Here is a 7,857-nt window from a genome sequence, read left to right as displayed (position 1 = left end):
ACAAGTAAATTATGGAAAAGCACTTAAAGTGCTTCCTTAAATAAGCACATAACTTGTGCTTTTACAGAAAGCATTTAAGTGCTTTTGAAACCAAAAAACATTTTCTTTAAAAGCACTTTCAGTCATTTTAAAAGTACATCCAAACGAGTTCTAAAGTAATGAATTTGTTGGTTATGAACTAAACCATAAAATGAAGTGAGGCAACAGAGTCACATTTCAAACATGGATAGCGTAAATTTTAAATCAAAATTCAGCATCTCGTGGCAGACCAAGGATTGCTTTTGCCTAATTGCTTAATGAATAAATAAAAAAGCGTACCAGATGAAGTAAAAAGTCTTAAGACACTACTTCCCTTTAGAGCAACTCCATCCTTAGTGGTTGCTCGGGGGACAAGCGAAGGGAAAGGGCCAGAGGGCCGGTGGATAGGCCTCTAGCCTTGGACAGCCCGAGTGAATGTGGGAGCCCGAGGGCCAGGCCCGTGGAGAGTTGACAGGCCTGCAGCCTGAGTTGGGTATGATTTTTTAATTTTTTTTGTGTCATCAATAGCCGACCCCACTTAGTGGGAAAAGGCTTTGTTGTTGTTGTTGTTGTCAGGCGCGTGCCCCTCACTCACAAGTGGGGGCGCGTCAGCCGACAAGTTTACAGGGCACAGGGCCCGCACGCTAGGAAATGCAGGTGACCGTTGGGAAGCCACGTGGCATCCCACGGTGCGTTCGATCCCAACGGCTCTTTAATACGAGCCGTCCGATTTCCAACGGTAATAAAAAAATAAACTGATTTAATATCAACCGTTCGATTTGAGATCAACGATTGATGTTAATCTGCTTTATAAATTAAAAAAAAAAGAAAAAATAGTTTTAAAATTAAGAAAAGTTACCGTTGTGACATGTGGCACAATCTGAAGTGTTGGATTTCAATTTTTTTTAAATCCAACACCAGAGATTAATTATTTGAATAAAAGAATTTAAAAAATTGTAAAAAATCCGAAAAAAAATATTTGAAAATTAAAAAAAAATGTTTCTACTTTTCTATAAATACTTTCTCATTATCATCTACCTTACACCACAATTTCATATTTTCTCAACTACTTTCAATCAAATTCCTATCTTTCTCTCAAAGTTTCAATCCAATTTTTTTCAACAAAATGACTACTGCTGCAGGTACGAATTGGTCGCTTCTTGAAGATGTTGCGTTGTGTACTAGCTGTGTTGAAGTTACTCATAGTTCGCTTACGGGTAATGAGATGCAGTTGCGAGAAATGTGGAGTCTTATTCATACCAATTATCTTGAGAAAATGGGTGGGAGTAGAACCAAAGAATCGATGTCTAGTCGTTGGAAATTACTTAGCCAATCGTTTACTATTTGGAGAGACGCCTTGGTACAAGCTAGTAGTAATCTTCGAAGTGGGGAAAATTACACGGATCAGGTAACAATATATTATTTATTTGTTTGTACTATACCCAAATTTACATTGTAATTATTTGTTTGTATTATTTATTTGTTACCTACTTTAATTATAATTATGTTTTGGGTAAATGACACATGGCGCAACGAAAACGATTTAAAATATCTTATCCGAAATTACAAAAAAAATTATTTAGTATTATTTTGTAAAAAAAAAAATAATAAATATTTTATTGCCTATTGTCAGGGCTATTCAAGTGCAAGGGTGGATATGCAAAAGGTAGTTACTGTTCATTATGACAGTTACTGTTCCCAGGGTGGATTGAATAGTGGATTGCCTGGAGGAAGGGCTCCAAGGGTGGAGTTGCTCTTAATGAAAATCCCATCCCTCAACTGCTCTACAACAATATGGTCGTCTGCAAGTCAAAACTCTAACTAAAAAGCTAAAAGTCGATCATAAAAGAAATTAGAAATTTAAAACTTACAGAAGCAATGAAAATATTTATGGAAGGATATTGGTAGTTCAATTTGAAGAAATTGCTTTATGTGTTGCAGTTTTTCAGTTTTCACGTTCTAATTTCTTTTGAGGGGTTCAACACGTTCTCTTTTTTATTTACTTTTTTTCTTCTTCTCTTTTTCAATAAAACGAATTTTAAGTTTCTTTTTTTCCCTACATTATTATCACTGTGTTTTATTTGTATTTTCTTATTTTATTTCTGTAATATTAGGGAAATCAAATTTCTAAACTAAATTTTATTAATCAAATGATATGGATGTTGGTGATTAGATTATTACTTAAACGTTGATTAACGTGTCTATTTACTATTGGTGACACATAATTTGGTTTGTAAATTTGGTTTAAAATTTTGGTCTCCCCAGCATTAACCGAGATATTAATCGCTCCCTCTCTTACAATGGAGGAGTGGTATTGGTTGGGTTAGATTCATTTTGGAAAGAGATCCTCCCCGGATGCCTTTCCACCAAATCCACCTAGTCCAGGATCCAGATCTTTGGAATTTGATCTAATGACTACAATTATTATCACTTTAAAGGGGGGCCCTGTTTGTAGCCGTTTGATCAAATTTCAATGGTCCGGATCCTGGACTAGGTGGATTAGGTGGAAAGGAGTCCGGATAGGATCTCTTTCCATACATTTTTTTTTTTGGGACAAAGGGTAAATTCATTACCAACAAACACAAGTACAACAAAGGCCAAAACAAGTTATACACAAACAAAAATGGGCCACACACAAGCAAAAGGCAAAGCCCCAAGCCCAACCTTAGAGTACAGCACACACAAACAAACAACACAAAAAAGACCTAAATATCCAGTCTTCCAGAAGCTGGAGACGCCGAAACCAACACCGGAGAGCCACCCAACAAACGTCACGATCAACCTCCAATCACGATCACTTAAGATCACACCACCAAAACCCTAGAAATGATGAATACAAAAGCAATAACTTCCTTAAAGTACTAGCAAGAACCGTCGCCAGGAGAACAAAGAAGCAGGCAGGAAGAACCCACGAGCAACAACGCCAACAAGGGCAAACTACGGGAAGGACCAACAATGGTCAACAAGGGTGGTGGTGCGAACACCCGAGCTAAAGCTCTACACACCCTCCCAAAGATCTGCGACAGATTGCGGTAAACGGAGACGAGAACCAACCAAAATTAAGGACAGAGGTAAAGGTGAAAGGGGGGGATGTATGGCGGGCCAAGATGATGCAGTAGATGGAGGGGTGGGTCAAAGAGGGGGAAATGGTCAAAGAGGATGGAGGAAACAGGGGATTGGAGGTTTGGTCTCAAAAAGGTGAGATCAAAAGCAAAAGGAGAAAGGATAGTAACAAATCGTGAAAGTGGCAGAGAAGGAGAGGAAAACATACATGCAACAGAAAAAGCAAGAAAAAATTGAAACCCCACAAACCACAAAAACAAAGAACACATGAAAAACAAAGGACTGGCACCGACCCTAACCAAAGTTAGGGCCGGCGACGACGAAAATCAAAGAGAGCAAAAAACCACTTACACAACAGTGAGAAAGACTCTCACAGGGGAGAGAAATGTTTTCTTTCCATACATTTTATCTCATTTTAATTTGGCAGTTACGTGCCACGTCCCTGATTTATTTTCTTATAAAATTAAAAAAAAAAAAGATTCATGTTGTGGTTTGTAATTCGATTTAATTTACTTGGGTTTTGACAATCAGTTCATCGAATAAGAAACCCAAAGAAGGCAAGTTGAGTGAGGAGCGAAGAGCTGCTGTCTAGAAATTGAGAAGAAAAAAAATCCAAATTAATTGAACCAATTCTCTATAACGGGAACGGGAATTTAAAAAAAATCAAAAAAATGATCTTTGCAATTTGAATCAAGAAGGAAGGACACCCAAATCCATTCTCCAAAAAAAGTAGTACTTCAAAAACCAACAATTCCAATTCCTTGAACCCCTATATGAATTTGAAAGACAGCACACGAAGATCTCCTATTTGTCTTCAATTCAAGATCGGTGTTCGATTTTTCTAAGAGCCAAGTTTATAATTGCAGATATATATTAGAGGTTAGTTAAGAAATAGTAGCATGTGGGGAAATATCATTTTGTTTCAGTCATATTTAATATAGGAATGCGATTATGAAAATCCTAGTATATTTGGGATATCTAAGAATATTCTCTAGGGTTAGATATTATTATTTAGAGTTGTAATCCTATTAGGGTAATGAATTAACCTCCCCACTATTATAAATAAATGCACAATGGGGTGAAATACAACACACCTCACAATTAAATCTCTCTCTTCTCTTTCTTGTCGTCGGCATCCTCCTTTTTATTACCTTAGAATATTTCAGTAAATTAGGACTACAACACGTTATCAGCACGCTCTTACCAGAAGCTAAAGAACTGAAGGATCGTGGAGGAGGCTTTTTTCTACAAAATTCAAAGGCTTTTATTTGTTTTTTGCCAATCAGGTGCGCTTAAAATAAAGTAAGATATTTGAAATGACCACGAAGCATGAAAACATTCCCCATGATGCATGAACCCCTACATTTATATTTAGCTTCCAATATATATTGTATATGTTTCATATATTTGTCAATATATATATATATATATATATATATGTGTGTGTGTGTGTGTGTGTGTGTGTATGTTTCATGCATTACACAATTATTTATTTTGCTATGTGAAATTTGTGAGTCAAACATCGAAATAAATTAGAAGCAATTAGGGTTCTTCAAACCCTAGAAAAATAAAAAAAATTAAAAATTGGGATTTTTTTGCTGCACAAGCCGCGGTTCATGCCGCACCATCGCTGGCCTATAGCCCAACCATGTGGAGCACCCCACCAGGATGACGTCGTTTGATGTCTGGACCACAAGGCAGCAGCCCTTTGGGCTTTGCTGCACACGCAAGACACCCCAAGCCCTCGGCCTAGTAGGGTTTTCACAGGCCTGCAGCTCCAGCCCAAACCAAGAAGGCATGTAGCTCTTCTTGGACTTGTCCAATGCATCGTTAGCCCAAAACCAGGAGCCCCATGTTGTAGAGCCTTGTCCCGTACCCTATACCTACCTGCAGCAATGTTCTTCCGGAATGGGGAGAATAAATGGCTTCTTTAATGGTTAATTCAGTACCACAACATTATACGGGCCTTGTTGTTTCCTTCTATTAGGTTGGATGAGCCTGAGAAAGTTGTTAGAGATGCATTTTTAGGTATGAAGTTAGTAAAATAGTGTTGCTCACACAAGATAATGTGCGTGGTAGAACTATCAGCCAGGCAACTAACTTCTCCACTAGTCATACCTAGAAATAAATTAATTGAATCGATCACATGGATAATTATAATCCCATTCATTCAATTAATCAATCGAGAAAATGATATCCATAAAAATAATTATCCATAATTCAAAATAAACCAAAACCAAACAAATTATTCCAAAGACTTAGAAAAATTGTCCCAAAAATTAAACCAGAAACCGAGAAAAATAGGGGGTTCACCCCCTAGGGGTGAAAAACACCCTAACATGTCTAGAAAAATAAAAGTTTATTCTTCCACAGGAGCGAATGCCTCTTGAAAATCTAAAACCTCTATAGTTGTGGTAGTATCGTCGGGATGTACCACATATGCAAAGTTAGACTCATGACGAGAATGATACTTAGCAATGGCCTCGGGGGTAGCTCGGTATATGCGTGACCAATGATCTTTTGATCCACAGCGGTAACACATGTCCAATTCAGTGGAAGGCAATTGAACAGTAGCTTTTCCCTTGTTCTTGAAGTTTGGGGTCTTAAGGGCAAGGGGTTGGCGCTTCTGGGTCAAATTTCCTCCATTGGTTAGGCCTACTGCCTATTTCCACGACCACGACGGGGTTTCCATTGGTTGTGGTTGCTAGAATTAGTCGCATGCGCTTCAGAATGAGCGTTCGAGCCAGTAAGTCGAGCTTGATGATTCTTCATCAAAATATGGTTCTGCTTTTCAACGAGAAGTAAAACAAAGATCAAATCTGAAAATTTGGTGAACTTATGTGCCCTATATTATTGCTACATGACAATGTTGGTGGCATTCAAGGTCGAATATGTCTTCTCCAGGAGATTCTATTCGGTTAAGTCATCTTTATAGAACTTAAGCAATGAGCGGATTCTACAAACTTCATAGTTGTATTCATTCACAAACTTAAAGTCTTGGAAACATAAATGCTACTAGTTGTGTCTTGCTTCAGGCAAGTAAATGTCTTTTTGGTGATCGACTGCGAGGTACGTGGATCATCCTTTGCGAGGTACTCGACTTGCAACATCATAGATGTGTCTTCGGATGAAATCATAGTAATAGCTTTCTGAACTTCGTCAACTGGGTCGTCGGTAGGTTTCTCGATAGTACCTTGAAGTGTGATATCCCGTCCCCAAAATTAGTATTTAATTCTTTTAAACGTATTTTCGAAGATTTAATTGAAGCTAGTTCGTTAATTCTCCAATTTCGAGAAAAATGAAGTGAAGGGTGTTTTTGTCATTTTGAATCTCAACCTTTTCTGTCAAATCTTAAGTTGTTTAGGTAAAGCTTGATTCCATGAGTGTGTAGGCACAAATGGATCTCAATTTTGAGTTAGAATGAAGAAGTTAGAGACATTTGAAGTTGGAGGGTATTTTGGTAATTTGGCCAAAATGCTATAAATGGAGGGGCAACTCCCAAAAAGTTCCAGAAGGTTTCCAAAAATAGGGCGTCCAATTGTAGATCCATTTTGGGTGTGATCCGGTCGCCGACCTGCCAACTTGACCTGCTCGTTTCTCTTCCGTCCAAGCTTCGTTTTGGGTGATCTTGGTGTCCATGGATAGCTTTTGACGAATCCTACATCTTTGTAGTGTTAGATTTCCCATTTTCTTATCCATTTTTCCATTTTGAGGCAACAAAGTCCCGTGAGTTTTTCGGTGATTTTGTCATTTTTCCGGTGATTTCGGCGACCATTTCCTTCAAGTGAGGTATGAAACTTCATTTACTCTTCATAATCTTCAAGTTGGTATGCTTGGTTCGTGCTTTTGTAGTTGTTTTAGTGTTGGGTGTTTAGAAACCTAGAAATCTTGTTTTCCCCAATGAAATTGGACGGTTTACGGCTTGAATTTGTCGTTTGCTTAGTTGTGAAAAGTGTTTCCCTTCTTGAGTTCTATCTACCTCGTAAATTTGAGCCCTTTTGGTTAAGATTGAAAACTCAAGTTTTCTAAACCCTCCACCTTGGCTACCATCGCGTGTGGTGGTGCGTGGGCCTGTCCACAAGTGTTAGCTAACTACCAAAGACCTTTTTGCGACCTTGTGAACCTGTGTCTAACTCGGCTTTTCGAAATTCAATTGGTTGGTGTGGTGATCAAATTGGACCCCTACTCGTTTGTATGATTGACGACAATCCGATCATTGGATTGTCGTGCAATTTTGTGAGCATCCTAGTTACTAGTTGTTGGACCTTTGAGAACCTACATATCATAAATCTGATGTGCGGATCTTTGGATTGAATAACCTTAGTTTGTTGACCTTAGTGAGACCTAGTTTGACCGTTCTAATGTGTCGTTATTTTTAGAATGTTGTTGAGGCTTGATGGAGCTTAGTTGGCTTACCACGATGACGTGTCATTCTTTGTTGACGTGCTCTCAATTTACGTGCAAGTGACACTTGGCCTCGGTTTGTGTCTCAGTCTTACTAAGTTTCCTAAGTGAGATTTGCATGTTGTATTAGGTTCCTTTGAGGTGTTGGTGAATCTGGAAGTGTGAAGAACTCCATATTATATGATATGGTTATTACCCATGAAATTCCTTGTTATATACTATGTGGATATAACATGGATTTACAAATGATTTTATAGAAATGTGTGTTACTATGCTATGTTTACTTGATGATGTTATCGAAAATATATATTTATGATATGCTTGATATGATTGTGATATGTGAGGGCTAGTATATAACCGTTAACCCAATAC

The sequence above is a fragment of the Malus domestica genome, chromosome 03, assembly GCF_042453785.1.
Source record: "Malus domestica chromosome 03, GDT2T_hap1".
Taxonomy (NCBI): Eukaryota; Viridiplantae; Streptophyta; class Magnoliopsida; order Rosales; family Rosaceae; genus Malus; species Malus domestica.
Note: the sequence above shows the minus strand (reverse complement) of the source record.